Consider the following 17,210-nt stretch of genomic DNA (forward strand, 5'->3'; position numbering starts at 1 on the left):
TTGGTAGTGATTCGTCTAGTAGCGGCGGAAACACTACGGAAGAGAATGTAACTACGCCGTTTCCTGCCACCACAGTGCTTTAAACGGTGGCAGTTGCATGTGACGGGAGAGGATTGCGCTCCGCGCAGTCGTGGCCGAGTGGTTAAGGCGTCTGACTCGAAATCAGATTCCCTCTGGGAGCGTAGGTTCGAGTCCTACCGGCTGTGTGCGATTTTGCGTAAAGAAGAGCAAATATTTTCACACGCATGAACGCGGGTGCAAGCCAATGACGCCACTCTCAACAAGACGAAAATTTAAGAATACAGAGTTCCGCGACGGCCGCTGCTTCCTGTGGTTACCGGTTCACCACGCACTGACGCTGGGACTGCAGAAAGCCGTCGCAGGCCCACGAGTGCGCTCCCGTCATTTTCTCGCGCCGACGCCGAGTTTGTGAGTACACACATGTGCTTGGAAGTTTTGGACAGAGCGAACATTCATTTCTTTTTAAGAATCGTAATTCAGTCATTCGAGTGCGGCAAAAGCAATGGTGCAGCGTTTCTTTTCTTAAGATCTCGCAGCTACTTGCAAGTATGTCCACCGCTTAAGACGACAGAAAACTAGCGTCAGCGGTGCGTCAGTGGGAAGTCGGTGAAGTCGCCATTGGAGCCATAAGCCAGTAATTACGACATGTGAATCACTCGCTCATCACGCAGCTGTACGATAGCTCAGTCGGTAGAGCGTTAGGTTTTCAACCAAAGGGTGTTGGGTCCAAGCCTCTGCCTGGGCGAAAATTAATACACTTTCGTAACGGCTAATGTGCTGGCCATGGAAACACTAGAGAAAAGAGTGAGGCCAAGCCGCTTTCTGCCATCGGATTGCTTCTCAAGGTGCAACTTCCACTTGTCGGAAGACGCTTTTGCCACCGGCAGTCGTGGCCGAGTGGTTAAGGCGTCTGACTTGAAATCAGATTCCCTCCGGGAGCGCAGGTTCGAGTCCTGCCGACTGCGAAAATTTTCTCGCTCACAGAAGATGGACGTTCAGCTGCATCCTAGCGGTTGCGTCACTACTAAACACGTGGGTCGCCAGCAATGTGCAGTGTTCTTGGCTACAGGGTGCAGCGCTAAAGTCGCGCCCAGAAGCCACAGCTCATCTCCTCGTCTCGCAGCCGTCCACCAGGTGTCAGTGCAAGTGTCGCCTCTCTGGGCAGTGCAGATGTGTCCATTTTAGCTTGCAGACGATGACGTGCAGCAATTTATGAGCTAGCGCAAGTCAAATGTTTTACCGTGTGTATCTGCTAGATACTGCCTCTCACACGGTGGAGAGGCTCACTCCTTCTTGTGTCTCGTTCTCTGCACACGAGTTGCACGTGGCATCGATATAGCACCGGTTTTCTAGCGTCAGCGAAGTCAATATTACATGAATCGAGTCGACGTGTTTGCTTGTTACGATGATTGAAGCAGAAGAAATGTGTGTGGTGCTTCACTGCATCTGCTGCTCGCCTTTCAGCGTCCCTGTGTCTTATCAGACGAAGACGACTGTGAAATTGGCGACGAGGCAGAGGTTAACGAAGACGTACAAAACAGAGACGTTCCACGTCAGCCGAAATAGCTCAGTTGGGAGAGCGTTAGACTGAAGATCTAAAGGTCCCTGGTTCGATCCCGGGTTTCGGCATGCATTCGTTTTGAAGCTGACGCCAATGGAATTGCTCTGAGTTTGTGATAATGTAACTACCGCCGAGAACAAAAGTGACTCCCTCCTGTAGCTGTTCTGGTTGTCTAGTGCATGCCATAAGAGGAACACAGTAGGCAACTGCCTGGGAAGCAAGAAAATAAAAAAAAAAATGTCCTACCGACTGCGTTCCCTTTTTTGTGTCAGGACGTGAAGAACGTCTCCAACGGAACTGTGAAATGAGCGAAAGCGTGGGAAACATTGCATTCAAAATGCTTGTGAATTTTCGAGTTGCCCAGTGAGTGTCAACAAAACACGTAAATCCTCTGCTCCAACGCATGAGACGTAACGACTGCTGCAATTTGTTTTTGCGTCGTGTGTCAGTATTCTTTGATAGTCTGTTACGAGCTTAGCACGATAAGTTTGTAGACAGCATCCAGGCGACGTTTTATTAGTTGCAGCGATTGCACAACAGTAAAGGACATGAGCCAATGTATAGTTGTGCATCGTGGAAGGTTTGCTAATGTCCTGTGAGCCCGGGTAGCTCAGCCGGTAGAGCATTAGGCTTTTAACCTAAGGGTCCAGGGTTCAAATCCCTGTCTGGGCGGAAATTTTAATGCTTTGGTAGTGATTCGTCTAGTAGCGGCGGAAACACTACGGAAGAGAATGTAACTACGCCGTTTCCTGCCACCACAGTGCTTTAAACGGTGGCAGTTGCATGTGACGGGAGAGGATTGCGCTCCGCGCAGTCGTGGCCGAGTGGTTAAGGCGTCTGACTCGAAATCAGATTCCCTCTGGGAGCGTAGGTTCGAGTCCTACCGGCTGTGTGCGATTTTGCGTAAAGAAGAGCAAATATTTTCACACGCATGAACGCGGGTGCAAGCCAATGACGCCACTCTCAACAAGACGAAAATTTAAGAATACAGAGTTCCGCGACGGCCGCTGCTTCCTGTGGTTACCGGTTCACCACGCACTGACGCTGGGACTGCAGAAAGCCGTCGCAGGCCCACGAGTGCGCTCCCGTCATTTTCTCGCGCCGACGCCGAGTTTGTGAGTACACACATGTGCTTGGAAGTTTTGGACAGAGCGAACATTCATTTCTTTTTAAGAATCGTAATTCAGTCATTCGAGTGCGGCAAAAGCAATGGTGCAGCGTTTCTTTTCTTAAGATCTCGCAGCTACTTGCAAGTATGTCCACCGCTTAAGACGACAGAAAACTAGCGTCAGCGGTGCGTCAGTGGGAAGTCGGTGAAGTCGCCATTGGAGCCATAAGCCAGTAATTACGACATGTGAATCACTCGCTCATCACGCAGCTGTACGATAGCTCAGTCGGTAGAGCGTTAGGTTTTCAACCAAAGGGTGTTGGGTCCAAGCCTCTGCCTGGGCGAAAATTAATACACTTTCGTAACGGCTAATGTGCTGGCCATGGAAACACTAGAGAAAAGAGTGAGGCCAAGCCGCTTTCTGCCATCGGATTGCTTCTCAAGGTGGCACTTTCACTTGTCGGAAGACGCTTTTGCCACCGGCAGTCGTGGCCGAGTGGTTAAGGCGTCTGACTTGAAATCAGATTCCCTCCGGGAGCGCAGGTTCGAGTCCTGCCGACTGCGAAAATTTTCTCGCTCACAGAAGATGGACGTTCAGCTGCATCCTAGCGGTTGCGTCACTACTAAACACGTGGGTCGCCAGCAATGTGCAGTGTTCTTGGCTACAGGGTGCAGCGCTAAAGTCGCGCCCAGAAGCCACAGCTCATCTCCTCGTCTCGCAGCCGTCCACCAGGTGTCAGTGCAAGTGTCGCCTCTCTGGGCAGTGCAGATGTGTCCATTTTAGCTTGCAGACGATGACGTGCAGCAATTTATGAGCTAGCGCAAGTCAAATGTTTTACCGTGTGTATCTGCTAGATACTGCCTCTCACACGGTGGAGAGGCTCACTCCTTCTTGTGTCTCGTTCTCTGCACACGAGTTGCACGTGGCATCGATATAGCACCGGTTTTCTAGCGTCAGCGAAGTCAATATTACATGAATCGAGTCGACGTGTTTGCTTGTTACGATGATTGAAGCAGAAGAAATGTGTGTGGTGCTTCACTGCATCTGCTGCTCGCCTTTCAGCGTCCCTGTGTCTTATCAGACGAAGACGACTGTGAAATTGGCGACGAGGCAGAGGTTAACGAAGACGTACAAAACAGAGACGTTCCACGTCAGCCGAAATAGCTCAGTTGGGAGAGCGTTAGACTGAAGATCTAAAGGTCCCTGGTTCGATCCCGGGTTTCGGCATGCATTCGTTTTGAAGCTGACGCCAATGGAATTGCTCTGAGTTTGTGATAATGTAACTACCGCCGAGAACAAAAGTGACTCCCTCCTGTAGCTGTTCTGGTTGTCTAGTGCATGCCATAAGAGGAACACAGTAGGCAACTGCCTGGGAAGCAAGAAAATAAAAAAAAAAATGTCCTACCGACTGCGTTCCCTTTTTTGTGTCAGGACGTGAAGAACGTCTCCAACGGAACTGTGAAATGAGCGAAAGCGTGGGAAACATTGCATTCAAAATGCTTGTGAATTTTCGAGTTGCCCAGTGAGTGTCAACAAAACACGTAAATCCTCTGCTCCAACGCATGAGACGTAACGACTGCTGCAATTTGTTTTTGCGTCGTGTGTCAGTATTCTTTGATAGTCTGTTACGAGCTTAGCACGATAAGTTTGTAGACAGCATCCAGGCGACGTTTTATTAGTTGCAGCGATTGCACAACAGTAAAGGACATGAGCCAATGTATAGTTGTGCATCGTGGAAGGTTTGCTAATGTCCTGTGAGCCCGGGTAGCTCAGCCGGTAGAGCATTAGGCTTTTAACCTAAGGGTCCAGGGTTCAAATCCCTGTCTGGGCGGAAATTTTAATGCTTTGGTAGTGATTCGTCTAGTAGCGGCGGAAACACTACGGAAGAGAATGTAACTACGCCGTTTCCTGCCACCACAGTGCTTTAAACGGTGGCAGTTGCATGTGACGGGAGAGGATTGCGCTCCGCGCAGTCGTGGCCGAGTGGTTAAGGCGTCTGACTCGAAATCAGATTCCCTCTGGGAGCGTAGGTTCGAGTCCTACCGGCTGTGTGCGATTTTGCGTAAAGAAGAGCAAATATTTTCACACGCATGAACGCGGGTGCAAGCCAATGACGCCACTCTCAACAAGACGAAAATTTAAGAATACAGAGTTCCGCGACGGCCGCTGCTTCCTGTGGTTACCGGTTCACCACGCACTGACGCTGGGACTGCAGAAAGCCGTCGCAGGCCCACGAGTGCGCTCCCGTCATTTTCTCGCGCCGACGCCGAGTTTGTGAGTACACACATGTGCTTGGAAGTTTTGGACAGAGCGAACATTCATTTCTTTTTAAGAATCGTAATTCAGTCATTCGAGTGCGGCAAAAGCAATGGTGCAGCGTTTCTTTTCTTAAGATCTCGCAGCTACTTGCAAGTATGTCCACCGCTTAAGACGACAGAAAACTAGCGTCAGCGGTGCGTCAGTGGGAAGTCGGTGAAGTCGCCATTGGAGCCATAAGCCAGTAATTACGACATGTGAATCACTCGCTCATCACGCAGCTGTACGATAGCTCAGTCGGTAGAGCGTTAGGTTTTCAACCAAAGGGTGTTGGGTCCAAGCCTCTGCCTGGGCGAAAATTAATACACTTTCGTAACGGCTAATGTGCTGGCCATGGAAACACTAGAGAAAAGAGTGAGGCCAAGCCGCTTTCTGCCATCGGATTGCTTCTCAAGGTGGCACTTTCACTTGTCGGAAGACGCTTTTGCCACCGGCAGTCGTGGCCGAGTGGTTAAGGCGTCTGACTTGAAATCAGATTCCCTCCGGGAGCGCAGGTTCGAGTCCTGCCGACTGCGAAAATTTTCTCGCTCACAGAAGATGGACGTTCAGCTGCATCCTAGCGGTTGCGTCACTACTAAACACGTGGGTCGCCAGCAATGTGCAGTGTTCTTGGCTACAGGGTGCAGCGCTAAAGTCGCGCCCAGAAGCCACAGCTCATCTCCTCGTCTCGCAGCCGTCCACCAGGTGTCAGTGCAAGTGTCGCCTCTCTGGGCAGTGCAGATGTGTCCATTTTAGCTTGCAGACGATGACGTGCAGCAATTTATGAGCTAGCGCAAGTCAAATGTTTTACCGTGTGTATCTGCTAGATACTGCCTCTCACACGGTGGAGAGGCTCACTCCTTCTTGTGTCTCGTTCTCTGCACACGAGTTGCACGTGGCATCGATATAGCACCGGTTTTCTAGCGTCAGCGAAGTCAATATTACATGAATCGAGTCGACGTGTTTGCTTGTTACGATGATTGAAGCAGAAGAAATGTGTGTGGTGCTTCACTGCATCTGCTGCTCGCCTTTCAGCGTCCCTGTGTCTTATCAGACGAAGACGACTGTGAAATTGGCGACGAGGCAGAGGTTAACGAAGACGTACAAAACAGAGACGTTCCACGTCAGCCGAAATAGCTCAGTTGGGAGAGCGTTAGACTGAAGATCTAAAGGTCCCTGGTTCGATCCCGGGTTTCGGCATGCATTCGTTTTGAAGCTGACGCCAATGGAATTGCTCTGAGTTTGTGATAATGTAACTACCGCCGAGAACAAAAGTGACTCCCTCCTGTAGCTGTTCTGGTTGTCTAGTGCATGCCATAAGAGGAACACAGTAGGCAACTGCCTGGGAAGCAAGAAAATAAAAAAAAAAATGTCCTACCGACTGCGTTCCCTTTTTTGTGTCAGGACGTGAAGAACGTCTCCAACGGAACTGTGAAATGAGCGAAAGCGTGGGAAACATTGCATTCAAAATGCTTGTGAATTTTCGAGTTGCCCAGTGAGTGTCAACAAAACACGTAAATCCTCTGCTCCAACGCATGAGACGTAACGACTGCTGCAATTTGTTTTTGCGTCGTGTGTCAGTATTCTTTGATAGTCTGTTACGAGCTTAGCACGATAAGTTTGTAGACAGCATCCAGGCGACGTTTTATTAGTTGCAGCGATTGCACAACAGTAAAGGACATGAGCCAATGTATAGTTGTGCATCGTGGAAGGTTTGCTAATGTCCTGTGAGCCCGGGTAGCTCAGCCGGTAGAGCATTAGGCTTTTAACCTAAGGGTCCAGGGTTCAAATCTCTGTCTGGGCGGAAATTTTAATGCTTTGGTAGTGATTCGTCTAGTAGCGGCGGAAACACTACGGAAGAGAATGTAACTACGCCGTTTCCTGCCACCACAGTGCTTTAAACGGTGGCAGTTGCATGTGACGGGAGAGGATTGCGCTCCGCGCAGTCGTGGCCGAGTGGTTAAGGCGTCTGACTCGAAATCAGATTCCCTCTGGGAGCGTAGGTTCGAGTCCTACCGGCTGTGTGCGATTTTGCGTAAAGAAGAGCAAATATTTTCACACGCATGAACGCGGGTGCAAGCCAATGACGCCACTCTCAACAAGACGAAAATTTAAGAATACAGAGTTCCGCGACGGCCGCTGCTTCCTGTGGTTACCGGTTCACCACGCACTGACGCTGGGACTGCAGAAAGCCGTCGCAGGCCCACGAGTGCGCTCCCGTCATTTTCTCGCGCCGACGCCGAGTTTGTGAGTACACACATGTGCTTGGAAGTTTTGGACAGAGCGAACATTCATTTCTTTTTAAGAATCGTAATTCAGTCATTCGAGTGCGGCAAAAGCAATGGTGCAGCGTTTCTTTTCTTAAGATCTCGCAGCTACTTGCAAGTATGTCCACCGCTTAAGACGACAGAAAACTAGCGTCAGCGGTGCGTCAGTGGGAAGTCGGTGAAGTCGCCATTGGAGCCATAAGCCAGTAATTACGACATGTGAATCACTCGCTCATCACGCAGCTGTACGATAGCTCAGTCGGTAGAGCGTTAGGTTTTCAACCAAAGGGTGTTGGGTCCAAGCCTCTGCCTGGGCGAAAATTAATACACTTTCGTAACGGCTAATGTGCTGGCCATGGAAACACTAGAGAAAAGAGTGAGGCCAAGCCGCTTTCTGCCATCGGATTGCTTCTCAAGGTGGCACTTTCACTTGTCGGAAGACGCTTTTGCCACCGGCAGTCGTGGCCGAGTGGTTAAGGCGTCTGACTTGAAATCAGATTCCCTCCGGGAGCGCAGGTTCGAGTCCTGCCGACTGCGAAAATTTTCTCGCTCACAGAAGATGGACGTTCAGCTGCATCCTAGCGGTTGCGTCACTACTAAACACGTGGGTCGCCAGCAATGTGCAGTGTTCTTGGCTACAGGGTGCAGCGCTAAAGTCGCGCCCAGAAGCCACAGCTCATCTCCTCGTCTCGCAGCCGTCCACCAGGTGTCAGTGCAAGTGTCGCCTCTCTGGGCAGTGCAGATGTGTCCATTTTAGCTTGCAGACGATGACGTGCAGCAATTTATGAGCTAGCGCAAGTCAAATGTTTTACCGTGTGTATCTGCTAGATACTGCCTCTCACACGGTGGAGAGGCTCACTCCTTCTTGTGTCTCGTTCTCTGCACACGAGTTGCACGTGGCATCGATATAGCACCGGTTTTCTAGCGTCAGCGAAGTCAATATTACATGAATCGAGTCGACGTGTTTGCTTGTTACGATGATTGAAGCAGAAGAAATGTGTGTGGTGCTTCACTGCATCTGCTGCTCGCCTTTCAGCGTCCCTGTGTCTTATCAGACGAAGACGACTGTGAAATTGGCGACGAGGCAGAGGTTAACGAAGACGTACAAAACAGAGACGTTCCACGTCAGCCGAAATAGCTCAGTTGGGAGAGCGTTAGACTGAAGATCTAAAGGTCCCTGGTTCGATCCCGGGTTTCGGCATGCATTCGTTTTGAAGCTGACGCCAATGGAATTGCTCTGAGTTTGTGATAATGTAACTACCGCCGAGAACAAAAGTGACTCCCTCCTGTAGCTGTTCTGGTTGTCTAGTGCATGCCATAAGAGGAACACAGTAGGCAACTGCCTGGGAAGCAAGAAAATAAAAAAAAAAATGTCCTACCGACTGCGTTCCCTTTTTTGTGTCAGGACGTGAAGAACGTCTCCAACGGAACTGTGAAATGAGCGAAAGCGTGGGAAACATTGCATTCAAAATGCTTGTGAATTTTCGAGTTGCCCAGTGAGTGTCAACAAAACACGTAAATCCTCTGCTCCAACGCATGAGACGTAACGACTGCTGCAATTTGTTTTTGCGTCGTGTGTCAGTATTCTTTGATAGTCTGTTACGAGCTTAGCACGATAAGTTTGTAGACAGCATCCAGGCGACGTTTTATTAGTTGCAGCGATTGCACAACAGTAAAGGACATGAGCCAATGTATAGTTGTGCATCGTGGAAGGTTTGCTAACGTCCTGTGAGCCCGGGTAGCTCAGCCGGTAGAGCATTAGGCTTTTAACCTAAGGGTCCAGGGTTCAAATCCCTGTCTGGGCGGAAATTTTAATGCTTTGGTAGTGATTCGTCTAGTAGCGGCGGAAACACTACGGAAGAGAATGTAACTACGCCGTTTCCTGCCACCACAGTGCTTTAAACGGTGGCAGTTGCATGTGACGGGAGAGGATTGCGCTCCGCGCAGTCGTGGCCGAGTGGTTAAGGCGTCTGACTCGAAATCAGATTCCCTCTGGGAGCGTAGGTTCGAGTCCTACCGGCTGTGTGCGATTTTGCGTAAAGAAGAGCAAATATTTTCACACGCATGAACGCGGGTGCAAGCCAATGACGCCACTCTCAACAAGACGAAAATTTAAGAATACAGAGTTCCGCGACGGCCGCTGCTTCCTGTGGTTACCGGTTCACCACGCACTGACGCTGGGACTGCAGAAAGCCGTCGCAGGCCCACGAGTGCGCTCCCGTCATTTTCTCGCGCCGACGCCGAGTTTGTGAGTACACACATGTGCTTGGAAGTTTTGGACAGAGCGAACATTCATTTCTTTTTAAGAATCGTAATTCAGTCATTCGAGTGCGGCAAAAGCAATGGTGCAGCGTTTCTTTTCTTAAGATCTCGCAGCTACTTGCAAGTATGTCCACCGCTTAAGACGACAGAAAACTAGCGTCAGCGGTGCGTCAGTGGGAAGTCGGTGAAGTCGCCATTGGAGCCATAAGCCAGTAATTACGACATGTGAATCACTCGCTCATCACGCAGCTGTACGATAGCTCAGTCGGTAGAGCGTTAGGTTTTCAACCAAAGGGTGTTGGGTCCAAGCCTCTGCCTGGGCGAAAATTAATACACTTTCGTAACGGCTAATGTGCTGGCCATGGAAACACTAGAGAAAAGAGTGAGGCCAAGCCGCTTTCTGCCATCGGATTGCTTCTCAAGGTGGCACTTTCACTTGTCGGAAGACGCTTTTGCCACCGGCAGTCGTGGCCGAGTGGTTAAGGCGTCTGACTTGAAATCAGATTCCCTCTGGGAGCGCAGGTTCGAGTCCTGCCGACTGCGAAAATTTTCTCGCTCACAGAAGATGGACGTTCAGCTGCATCCTAGCGGTTGCGTCACTACTAAACACGTGGGTCGCCAGCAATGTGCAGTGTTCTTGGCTACAGGGTGCAGCGCTAAAGTCGCGCCCAGAAGCCACAGCTCATCTCCTCGTCTCGCAGCCGTCCACCAGGTGTCAGTGCAAGTGTCGCCTCTCTGGGCAGTGCAGATGTGTCCATTTTAGCTTGCAGACGATGACGTGCAGCAATTTATGAGCTAGCGCAAGTCAAATGTTTTACCGTGTGTATCTGCTAGATACTGCCTCTCACACGGTGGAGAGGCTCACTCCTTCTTGTGTCTCGTTCTCTGCACACGAGTTGCACGTGGCATCGATATAGCACCGGTTTTCTAGCGTCAGCGAAGTCAATATTACATGAATCGAGTCGACGTGTTTGCTTGTTACGATGATTGAAGCAGAAGAAATGTGTGTGGTGCTTCACTGCATCTGCTGCTCGCCTTTCAGCGTCCCTGTGTCTTATCAGACGAAGACGACTGTGAAATTGGCGACGAGGCAGAGGTTAACGAAGACGTACAAAACAGAGACGTTCCACGTCAGCCGAAATAGCTCAGTTGGGAGAGCGTTAGACTGAAGATCTAAAGGTCCCTGGTTCGATCCCGGGTTTCGGCATGCATTCGTTTTGAAGCTGACGCCAATGGAATTGCTCTGAGTTTGTGATAATGTAACTACCGCCGAGAACAAAAGTGACTCCCTCCTGTAGCTGTTCTGGTTGTCTAGTGCATGCCATAAGAGGAACACAGTAGGCAACTGCCTGGGAAGCAAGAAAATAAAAAAAAAAATGTCCTACCGACTGCGTTCCCTTTTTTGTGTCAGGACGTGAAGAACGTCTCCAACGGAACTGTGAAATGAGCGAAAGCGTGGGAAACATTGCATTCAAAATGCTTGTGAATTTTCGAGTTGCCCAGTGAGTGTCAACAAAACACGTAAATCCTCTGCTCCAACGCATGAGACGTAACGACTGCTGCAATTTGTTTTTGCGTCGTGTGTCAGTATTCTTTGATAGTCTGTTACGAGCTTAGCACGATAAGTTTGTAGACAGCATCCAGGCGACGTTTTATTAGTTGCAGCGATTGCACAACAGTAAAGGACATGAGCCAATGTATAGTTGTGCATCGTGGAAGGTTTGCTAACGTCCTGTGAGCCCGGGTAGCTCAGCCGGTAGAGCATTAGGCTTTTAACCTAAGGGTCCAGGGTTCAAATCCCTGTCTGGGCGGAAATTTTAATGCTTTGGTAGTGATTCGTCTAGTAGCGGCGGAAACACTACGGAAGAGAATGTAACTACGCCGTTTCCTGCCACCACAGTGCTTTAAACGGTGGCAGTTGCATGTGACGGGAGAGGATTGCGCTCCGCGCAGTCGTGGCCGAGTGGTTAAGGCGTCTGACTCGAAATCAGATTCCCTCTGGGAGCGTAGGTTCGAGTCCTACCGGCTGTGTGCGATTTTGCGTAAAGAAGAGCAAATATTTTCACACGCATGAACGCGGGTGCAAGCCAATGACGCCACTCTCAACAAGACGAAAATTTAAGAATACAGAGTTCCGCGACGGCCGCTGCTTCCTGTGGTTACCGGTTCACCACGCACTGACGCTGGGACTGCAGAAAGCCGTCGCAGGCCCACGAGTGCGCTCCCGTCATTTTCTCGCGCCGACGCCGAGTTTGTGAGTACACACATGTGCTTGGAAGTTTTGGACAGAGCGAACATTCATTTCTTTTTAAGAATCGTAATTCAGTCATTCGAGTGCGGCAAAAGCAATGGTGCAGCGTTTCTTTTCTTAAGATCTCGCAGCTACTTGCAAGTATGTCCACCGCTTAAGACGACAGAAAACTAGCGTCAGCGGTGCGTCAGTGGGAAGTCGGTGAAGTCGCCATTGGAGCCATAAGCCAGTAATTACGACATGTGAATCACTCGCTCATCACGCAGCTGTACGATAGCTCAGTCGGTAGAGCGTTAGGTTTTCAACCAAAGGGTGTTGGGTCCAAGCCTCTGCCTGGGCGAAAATTAATACACTTTCGTAACGGCTAATGTGCTGGCCATGGAAACACTAGAGAAAAGAGTGAGGCCAAGCCGCTTTCTGCCATCGGATTGCTTCTCAAGGTGGCACTTTCACTTGTCGGAAGACGCTTTTGCCACCGGCAGTCGTGGCCGAGTGGTTAAGGCGTCTGACTTGAAATCAGATTCCCTCTGGGAGCGCAGGTTCGAGTCCTGCCGACTGCGAAAATTTTCTCGCTCACAGAAGATGGACGTTCAGCTGCATCCTAGCGGTTGCGTCACTACTAAACACGTGGGTCGCCAGCAATGTGCAGTGTTCTTGGCTACAGGGTGCAGCGCTAAAGTCGCGCCCAGAAGCCACAGCTCATCTCCTCGTCTCGCAGCCGTCCACCAGGTGTCAGTGCAAGTGTCGCCTCTCTGGGCAGTGCAGATGTGTCCATTTTAGCTTGCAGACGATGACGTGCAGCAATTTATGAGCTAGCGCAAGTCAAATGTTTTACCGTGTGTATCTGCTAGATACTGCCTCTCACACGGTGGAGAGGCTCACTCCTTCTTGTGTCTCGTTCTCTGCACACGAGTTGCACGTGGCATCGATATAGCACCGGTTTTCTAGCGTCAGCGAAGTCAATATTACATGAATCGAGTCGACGTGTTTGCTTGTTACGATGATTGAAGCAGAAGAAATGTGTGTGGTGCTTCACTGCATCTGCTGCTCGCCTTTCAGCGTCCCTGTGTCTTATCAGACGAAGACGACTGTGAAATTGGCGACGAGGCAGAGGTTAACGAAGACGTACAAAACAGAGACGTTCCACGTCAGCCGAAATAGCTCAGTTGGGAGAGCGTTAGACTGAAGATCTAAAGGTCCCTGGTTCGATCCCGGGTTTCGGCATGCATTCGTTTTGAAGCTGACGCCAATGGAATTGCTCTGAGTTTGTGATAATGTAACTACCGCCGAGAACAAAAGTGACTCCCTCCTGTAGCTGTTCTGGTTGTCTAGTGCATGCCATAAGAGGAACACAGTAGGCAACTGCCTGGGAAGCAAGAAAATAAAAAAAAAAATGTCCTACCGACTGCGTTCCCTTTTTTGTGTCAGGACGTGAAGAACGTCTCCAACGGAACTGTGAAATGAGCGAAAGCGTGGGAAACATTGCATTCAAAATGCTTGTGAATTTTCGAGTTGCCCAGTGAGTGTCAACAAAACACGTAAATCCTCTGCTCCAACGCATGAGACGTAACGACTGCTGCAATTTGTTTTTGCGTCGTGTGTCAGTATTCTTTGATAGTCTGTTACGAGCTTAGCACGATAAGTTTGTAGACAGCATCCAGGCGACGTTTTATTAGTTGCAGCGATTGCACAACAGTAAAGGACATGAGCCAATGTATAGTTGTGCATCGTGGAAGGTTTGCTAACGTCCTGTGAGCCCGGGTAGCTCAGCCGGTAGAGCATTAGGCTTTTAACCTAAGGGTCCAGGGTTCAAATCCCTGTCTGGGCGGAAATTTTAATGCTTTGGTAGTGATTCGTCTAGTAGCGGCGGAAACACTACGGAAGAGAATGTAACTACGCCGTTTCCTGCCACCACAGTGCTTTAAACGGTGGCAGTTGCATGTGACGGGAGAGGATTGCGCTCCGCGCAGTCGTGGCCGAGTGGTTAAGGCGTCTGACTCGAAATCAGATTCCCTCTGGGAGCGTAGGTTCGAGTCCTACCGGCTGTGTGCGATTTTGCGTAAAGAAGAGCAAATATTTTCACACGCATGAACGCGGGTGCAAGCCAATGACGCCACTCCCAACAAGACGAAAATTTAAGAATACAGAGTTCCGCGACGGCCGCTGCTTCCTGTGGTTACCGGTTCACCACGCACTGACGCTGGGACTGCAGAAAGCCGTCGCAGGCCCACGAGTGCGCTCCCGTCATTTTCTCGCGCCGACGCCGAGTTTGTGAGTACACACATGTGCTTGGAAGTTTTGGACAGAGCGAACATTCATTTCTTTTTAAGAATCGTAATTCAGTCATTCGAGTGCGGCAAAAGCAATGGTGCAGCGTTTCTTTTCTTAAGATCTCGCAGCTACTTGCAAGTATGTCCACCGCTTAAGACGACAGAAAACTAGCGTCAGCGGTGCGTCAGTGGGAAGTCGGTGAAGTCGCCATTGGAGCCATAAGCCAGTAATTACGACATGTGAATCACTCGCTCATCACGCAGCTGTACGATAGCTCAGTCGGTAGAGCGTTAGGTTTTCAACCAAAGGGTGTTGGGTCCAAGCCTCTGCCTGGGCGAAAATTAATACACTTTCGTAACGGCTAATGTGCTGGCCATGGAAACACTAGAGAAAAGAGTGAGGCCAAGCCGCTTTCTGCCATCGGATTGCTTCTCAAGGTGGCACTTTCACTTGTCGGAAGACGCTTTTGCCACCGGCAGTCGTGGCCGAGTGGTTAAGGCGTCTGACTTGAAATCAGATTCCCTCTGGGAGCGCAGGTTCGAGTCCTGCCGACTGCGAAAATTTTCTCGCTCACAGAAGATGGACGTTCAGCTGCATCCTAGCGGTTGCGTCACTACTAAACACGTGGGTCGCCAGCAATGTGCAGTGTTCTTGGCTACAGGGTGCAGCGCTAAAGTCGCGCCCAGAAGCCACAGCTCATCTCCTCGTCTCGCAGCCGTCCACCAGGTGTCAGTGCAAGTGTCGCCTCTCTGGGCAGTGCAGATGTGTCCATTTTAGCTTGCAGACGATGACGTGCAGCAATTTATGAGCTAGCGCAAGTCAAATGTTTTACCGTGTGTATCTGCTAGATACTGCCTCTCACACGGTGGAGAGGCTCACTCCTTCTTGTGTCTCGTTCTCTGCACACGAGTTGCACGTGGCATCGATATAGCACCGGTTTTCTAGCGTCAGCGAAGTCAATATTACATGAATCGAGTCGACGTGTTTGCTTGTTACGATGATTGAAGCAGAAGAAATGTGTGTGGTGCTTCACTGCATCTGCTGCTCGCCTTTCAGCGTCCCTGTGTCTTATCAGACGAAGACGACTGTGAAATTGGCGACGAGGCAGAGGTTAACGAAGACGTAAAAAACAGAGACGTTCCACGTCAGCCGAAATAGCTCAGTTGGGAGAGCGTTAGACTGAAGATCTAAAGGTCCCTGGTTCGATCCCGGGTTTCGGCATGCATTCGTTTTGAAGCTGACGCCAATGGAATTGCTCTGAGTTTGTGATAATGTAACTACCGCCGAGAACAAAAGTGACTCCCTCCTGTAGCTGTTCTGGTTGTCTAGTGCATGCCATAAGAGGAACACAGTAGGCAACTGCCTGGGAAGCAAGAAAATAAAAAAAAAAATGTCCTACCGACTGCGTTCCCTTTTTTGTGTCAGGACGTGAAGAACGTCTCCAACGGAACTGTGAAATGAGCGAAAGCGTGGGAAACATTGCATTCAAAATGCTTGTGAATTTTCGAGTTGCCCAGTGAGTGTCAACAAAACACGTAAATCCTCTGCTCCAACGCATGAGACGTAACGACTGCTGCAATTTGTTTTTGCGTCGTGTGTCAGTATTCTTTGATAGTCTGTTACGAGCTTAGCACGATAAGTTTGTAGACAGCATCCAGGCGACGTTTTATTAGTTGCAGCGATTGCACAACAGTAAAGGACATGAGCCAATGTATAGTTGTGCATCGTGGAAGGTTTGCTAACGTCCTGTGAGCCCGGGTAGCTCAGCCGGTAGAGCATTAGGCTTTTAACCTAAGGGTCCAGGGTTCAAATCCCTGTCTGGGCGGAAATTTTAATGCTTTGGTAGTGATTCGTCTAGTAGCGGCGGAAACACTACGGAAGAGAATGTAACTACGCCGTTTCCTGCCACCACAGTGCTTTAAACGGTGGCAGTTGCATGTGACGGGAGAGGATTGCGCTCCGCGCAGTCGTGGCCGAGTGGTTAAGGCGTCTGACTCGAAATCAGATTCCCTCTGGGAGCGTAGGTTCGAGTCCTACCGGCTGTGTGCGATTTTGCGTAAAGAAGAGCAAATATTTTCACACGCATGAACGCGGGTGCAAGCCAATGACGCCACTCTCAACAAGACGAAAATTTAAGAATACAGAGTTCCGCGACGGCCGCTGCTTCCTGTGGTTACCGGTTCACCACGCACTGACGCTGGGACTGCAGAAAGCCGTCGCAGGCCCACGAGTGCGCTCCCGTCATTTTCTCGCGCCGACGCCGAGTTTGTGAGTACACACATGTGCTTGGAAGTTTTGGACAGAGCGAACATTCATTTCTTTTTAAGAATCGTAATTCAGTCATTCGAGTGCGGCAAAAGCAATGGTGCAGCGTTTCTTTTCTTAAGATCTCGCAGCTACTTGCAAGTATGTCCACCGCTTAAGACGACAGAAAACTAGCGTCAGCGGTGCGTCAGTGGGAAGTCGGTGAAGTCGCCATTGGAGCCATAAGCCAGTAATTACGACATGTGAATCACTCGCTCATCACGCAGCTGTACGATAGCTCAGTCGGTAGAGCGTTAGGTTTTCAACCAAAGGGTGTTGGGTCCAAGCCTCTGCCTGGGCGAAAATTAATACACTTTCGTAACGGCTAATGTGCTGGCCATGGAAACACTAGAGAAAAGAGTGAGGCCAAGCCGCTTTCTGCCATCGGATTGCTTCTCAAGGTGGCACTTTCACTTGTCGGAAGACGCTTTTGCCACCGGCAGTCGTGGCCGAGTGGTTAAGGCGTCTGACTTGAAATCAGATTCCCTCCGGGAGCGCAGGTTCGAGTCCTGCCGACTGCGAAAATTTTCTCGCTCACAGAAGATGGACGTTCAGCTGCATCCTAGCGGTTGCGTCACTACTAAACACGTGGGTCGCCAGCAATGTGCAGTGTTCTTGGCTACAGGGTGCAGCGCTAAAGTCGCGCCCAGAAGCCACAGCTCATCTCCTCGTCTCGCAGCCGTCCACCAGGTGTCAGTGCAAGTGTCGCCTCTCTGGGCAGTGCAGATGTGTCCATTTTAGCTTGCAGACGATGACGTGCAGCAATTTATGAGCTAGCGCAAGTCAAATGTTTTACCGTGTGTATCTGCTAGATACTGCCTCTCACACGGTGGAGAGGCTCACTCCTTCTTGTGTCTCGTTCTCTGCAC

At 50.2% G+C, this 17,210-nt stretch overlaps 30 non-coding genes across 30 annotated transcripts; all 30 read left to right on the forward strand.

Moving 5' to 3' along the window:
* Window positions 1–124: 124 nt before the first annotated feature.
* Trnas-cga (transfer RNA serine (anticodon CGA)) lies at window positions 125–206 on the forward strand. Its single transcript has one exon. It is a non-coding gene; the product is annotated as a tRNA-Ser (tRNA).
* Window positions 207–904: 698 nt separating this feature from the next.
* On the forward strand, window positions 905–986 carry Trnas-uga (transfer RNA serine (anticodon UGA)). The gene has a single exon. It is a non-coding gene; the product is annotated as a tRNA-Ser (tRNA).
* A 591-nt stretch (window positions 987–1,577) lies between these two features.
* Trnaf-gaa (transfer RNA phenylalanine (anticodon GAA)) lies at window positions 1,578–1,650 on the forward strand. Its single transcript has one exon. It is a non-coding gene; the product is annotated as a tRNA-Phe (tRNA).
* Window positions 1,651–2,181: 531 nt separating this feature from the next.
* On the forward strand, window positions 2,182–2,254 carry Trnak-uuu (transfer RNA lysine (anticodon UUU)). The gene has a single exon. It is a non-coding gene; the product is annotated as a tRNA-Lys (tRNA).
* A 138-nt stretch (window positions 2,255–2,392) lies between these two features.
* On the forward strand, window positions 2,393–2,474 carry Trnas-cga (transfer RNA serine (anticodon CGA)). The gene has a single exon. It is a non-coding gene; the product is annotated as a tRNA-Ser (tRNA).
* Window positions 2,475–3,172: 698 nt separating this feature from the next.
* On the forward strand, window positions 3,173–3,254 carry Trnas-uga (transfer RNA serine (anticodon UGA)). Its single transcript has one exon. It is a non-coding gene; the product is annotated as a tRNA-Ser (tRNA).
* Window positions 3,255–3,845: 591 nt separating this feature from the next.
* Window positions 3,846–3,918, forward strand: Trnaf-gaa (transfer RNA phenylalanine (anticodon GAA)). Its single transcript has one exon. It is a non-coding gene; the product is annotated as a tRNA-Phe (tRNA).
* Window positions 3,919–4,449: 531 nt separating this feature from the next.
* Trnak-uuu (transfer RNA lysine (anticodon UUU)) lies at window positions 4,450–4,522 on the forward strand. The gene has a single exon. It is a non-coding gene; the product is annotated as a tRNA-Lys (tRNA).
* Window positions 4,523–4,660: 138 nt separating this feature from the next.
* On the forward strand, window positions 4,661–4,742 carry Trnas-cga (transfer RNA serine (anticodon CGA)). Its single transcript has one exon. It is a non-coding gene; the product is annotated as a tRNA-Ser (tRNA).
* A 698-nt stretch (window positions 4,743–5,440) lies between these two features.
* Window positions 5,441–5,522, forward strand: Trnas-uga (transfer RNA serine (anticodon UGA)). The gene has a single exon. It is a non-coding gene; the product is annotated as a tRNA-Ser (tRNA).
* Window positions 5,523–6,113: 591 nt separating this feature from the next.
* Window positions 6,114–6,186, forward strand: Trnaf-gaa (transfer RNA phenylalanine (anticodon GAA)). Its single transcript has one exon. It is a non-coding gene; the product is annotated as a tRNA-Phe (tRNA).
* A 531-nt stretch (window positions 6,187–6,717) lies between these two features.
* Trnak-uuu (transfer RNA lysine (anticodon UUU)) lies at window positions 6,718–6,790 on the forward strand. The gene has a single exon. It is a non-coding gene; the product is annotated as a tRNA-Lys (tRNA).
* A 138-nt stretch (window positions 6,791–6,928) lies between these two features.
* Window positions 6,929–7,010, forward strand: Trnas-cga (transfer RNA serine (anticodon CGA)). Its single transcript has one exon. It is a non-coding gene; the product is annotated as a tRNA-Ser (tRNA).
* A 698-nt stretch (window positions 7,011–7,708) lies between these two features.
* On the forward strand, window positions 7,709–7,790 carry Trnas-uga (transfer RNA serine (anticodon UGA)). Its single transcript has one exon. It is a non-coding gene; the product is annotated as a tRNA-Ser (tRNA).
* A 591-nt stretch (window positions 7,791–8,381) lies between these two features.
* Trnaf-gaa (transfer RNA phenylalanine (anticodon GAA)) lies at window positions 8,382–8,454 on the forward strand. The gene has a single exon. It is a non-coding gene; the product is annotated as a tRNA-Phe (tRNA).
* Window positions 8,455–8,985: 531 nt separating this feature from the next.
* Window positions 8,986–9,058, forward strand: Trnak-uuu (transfer RNA lysine (anticodon UUU)). The gene has a single exon. It is a non-coding gene; the product is annotated as a tRNA-Lys (tRNA).
* Window positions 9,059–9,196: 138 nt separating this feature from the next.
* Window positions 9,197–9,278, forward strand: Trnas-cga (transfer RNA serine (anticodon CGA)). The gene has a single exon. It is a non-coding gene; the product is annotated as a tRNA-Ser (tRNA).
* A 698-nt stretch (window positions 9,279–9,976) lies between these two features.
* Window positions 9,977–10,058, forward strand: Trnas-uga (transfer RNA serine (anticodon UGA)). The gene has a single exon. It is a non-coding gene; the product is annotated as a tRNA-Ser (tRNA).
* A 591-nt stretch (window positions 10,059–10,649) lies between these two features.
* Window positions 10,650–10,722, forward strand: Trnaf-gaa (transfer RNA phenylalanine (anticodon GAA)). The gene has a single exon. It is a non-coding gene; the product is annotated as a tRNA-Phe (tRNA).
* A 531-nt stretch (window positions 10,723–11,253) lies between these two features.
* On the forward strand, window positions 11,254–11,326 carry Trnak-uuu (transfer RNA lysine (anticodon UUU)). The gene has a single exon. It is a non-coding gene; the product is annotated as a tRNA-Lys (tRNA).
* Window positions 11,327–11,464: 138 nt separating this feature from the next.
* On the forward strand, window positions 11,465–11,546 carry Trnas-cga (transfer RNA serine (anticodon CGA)). The gene has a single exon. It is a non-coding gene; the product is annotated as a tRNA-Ser (tRNA).
* A 698-nt stretch (window positions 11,547–12,244) lies between these two features.
* Trnas-uga (transfer RNA serine (anticodon UGA)) lies at window positions 12,245–12,326 on the forward strand. Its single transcript has one exon. It is a non-coding gene; the product is annotated as a tRNA-Ser (tRNA).
* A 591-nt stretch (window positions 12,327–12,917) lies between these two features.
* Trnaf-gaa (transfer RNA phenylalanine (anticodon GAA)) lies at window positions 12,918–12,990 on the forward strand. Its single transcript has one exon. It is a non-coding gene; the product is annotated as a tRNA-Phe (tRNA).
* A 531-nt stretch (window positions 12,991–13,521) lies between these two features.
* Window positions 13,522–13,594, forward strand: Trnak-uuu (transfer RNA lysine (anticodon UUU)). Its single transcript has one exon. It is a non-coding gene; the product is annotated as a tRNA-Lys (tRNA).
* A 138-nt stretch (window positions 13,595–13,732) lies between these two features.
* On the forward strand, window positions 13,733–13,814 carry Trnas-cga (transfer RNA serine (anticodon CGA)). Its single transcript has one exon. It is a non-coding gene; the product is annotated as a tRNA-Ser (tRNA).
* Window positions 13,815–14,512: 698 nt separating this feature from the next.
* Trnas-uga (transfer RNA serine (anticodon UGA)) lies at window positions 14,513–14,594 on the forward strand. Its single transcript has one exon. It is a non-coding gene; the product is annotated as a tRNA-Ser (tRNA).
* Window positions 14,595–15,185: 591 nt separating this feature from the next.
* On the forward strand, window positions 15,186–15,258 carry Trnaf-gaa (transfer RNA phenylalanine (anticodon GAA)). Its single transcript has one exon. It is a non-coding gene; the product is annotated as a tRNA-Phe (tRNA).
* Window positions 15,259–15,789: 531 nt separating this feature from the next.
* Window positions 15,790–15,862, forward strand: Trnak-uuu (transfer RNA lysine (anticodon UUU)). The gene has a single exon. It is a non-coding gene; the product is annotated as a tRNA-Lys (tRNA).
* A 138-nt stretch (window positions 15,863–16,000) lies between these two features.
* Window positions 16,001–16,082, forward strand: Trnas-cga (transfer RNA serine (anticodon CGA)). Its single transcript has one exon. It is a non-coding gene; the product is annotated as a tRNA-Ser (tRNA).
* A 698-nt stretch (window positions 16,083–16,780) lies between these two features.
* On the forward strand, window positions 16,781–16,862 carry Trnas-uga (transfer RNA serine (anticodon UGA)). The gene has a single exon. It is a non-coding gene; the product is annotated as a tRNA-Ser (tRNA).
* The last annotated feature ends 348 nt before the right edge of the window (window positions 16,863–17,210 follow it).

The sequence above is a fragment of the Schistocerca nitens genome, unplaced genomic scaffold, assembly GCF_023898315.1.
Source record: "Schistocerca nitens isolate TAMUIC-IGC-003100 unplaced genomic scaffold, iqSchNite1.1 HiC_scaffold_334, whole genome shotgun sequence".
NCBI classification, from domain to species: domain Eukaryota; kingdom Metazoa; phylum Arthropoda; class Insecta; order Orthoptera; family Acrididae; genus Schistocerca; species Schistocerca nitens.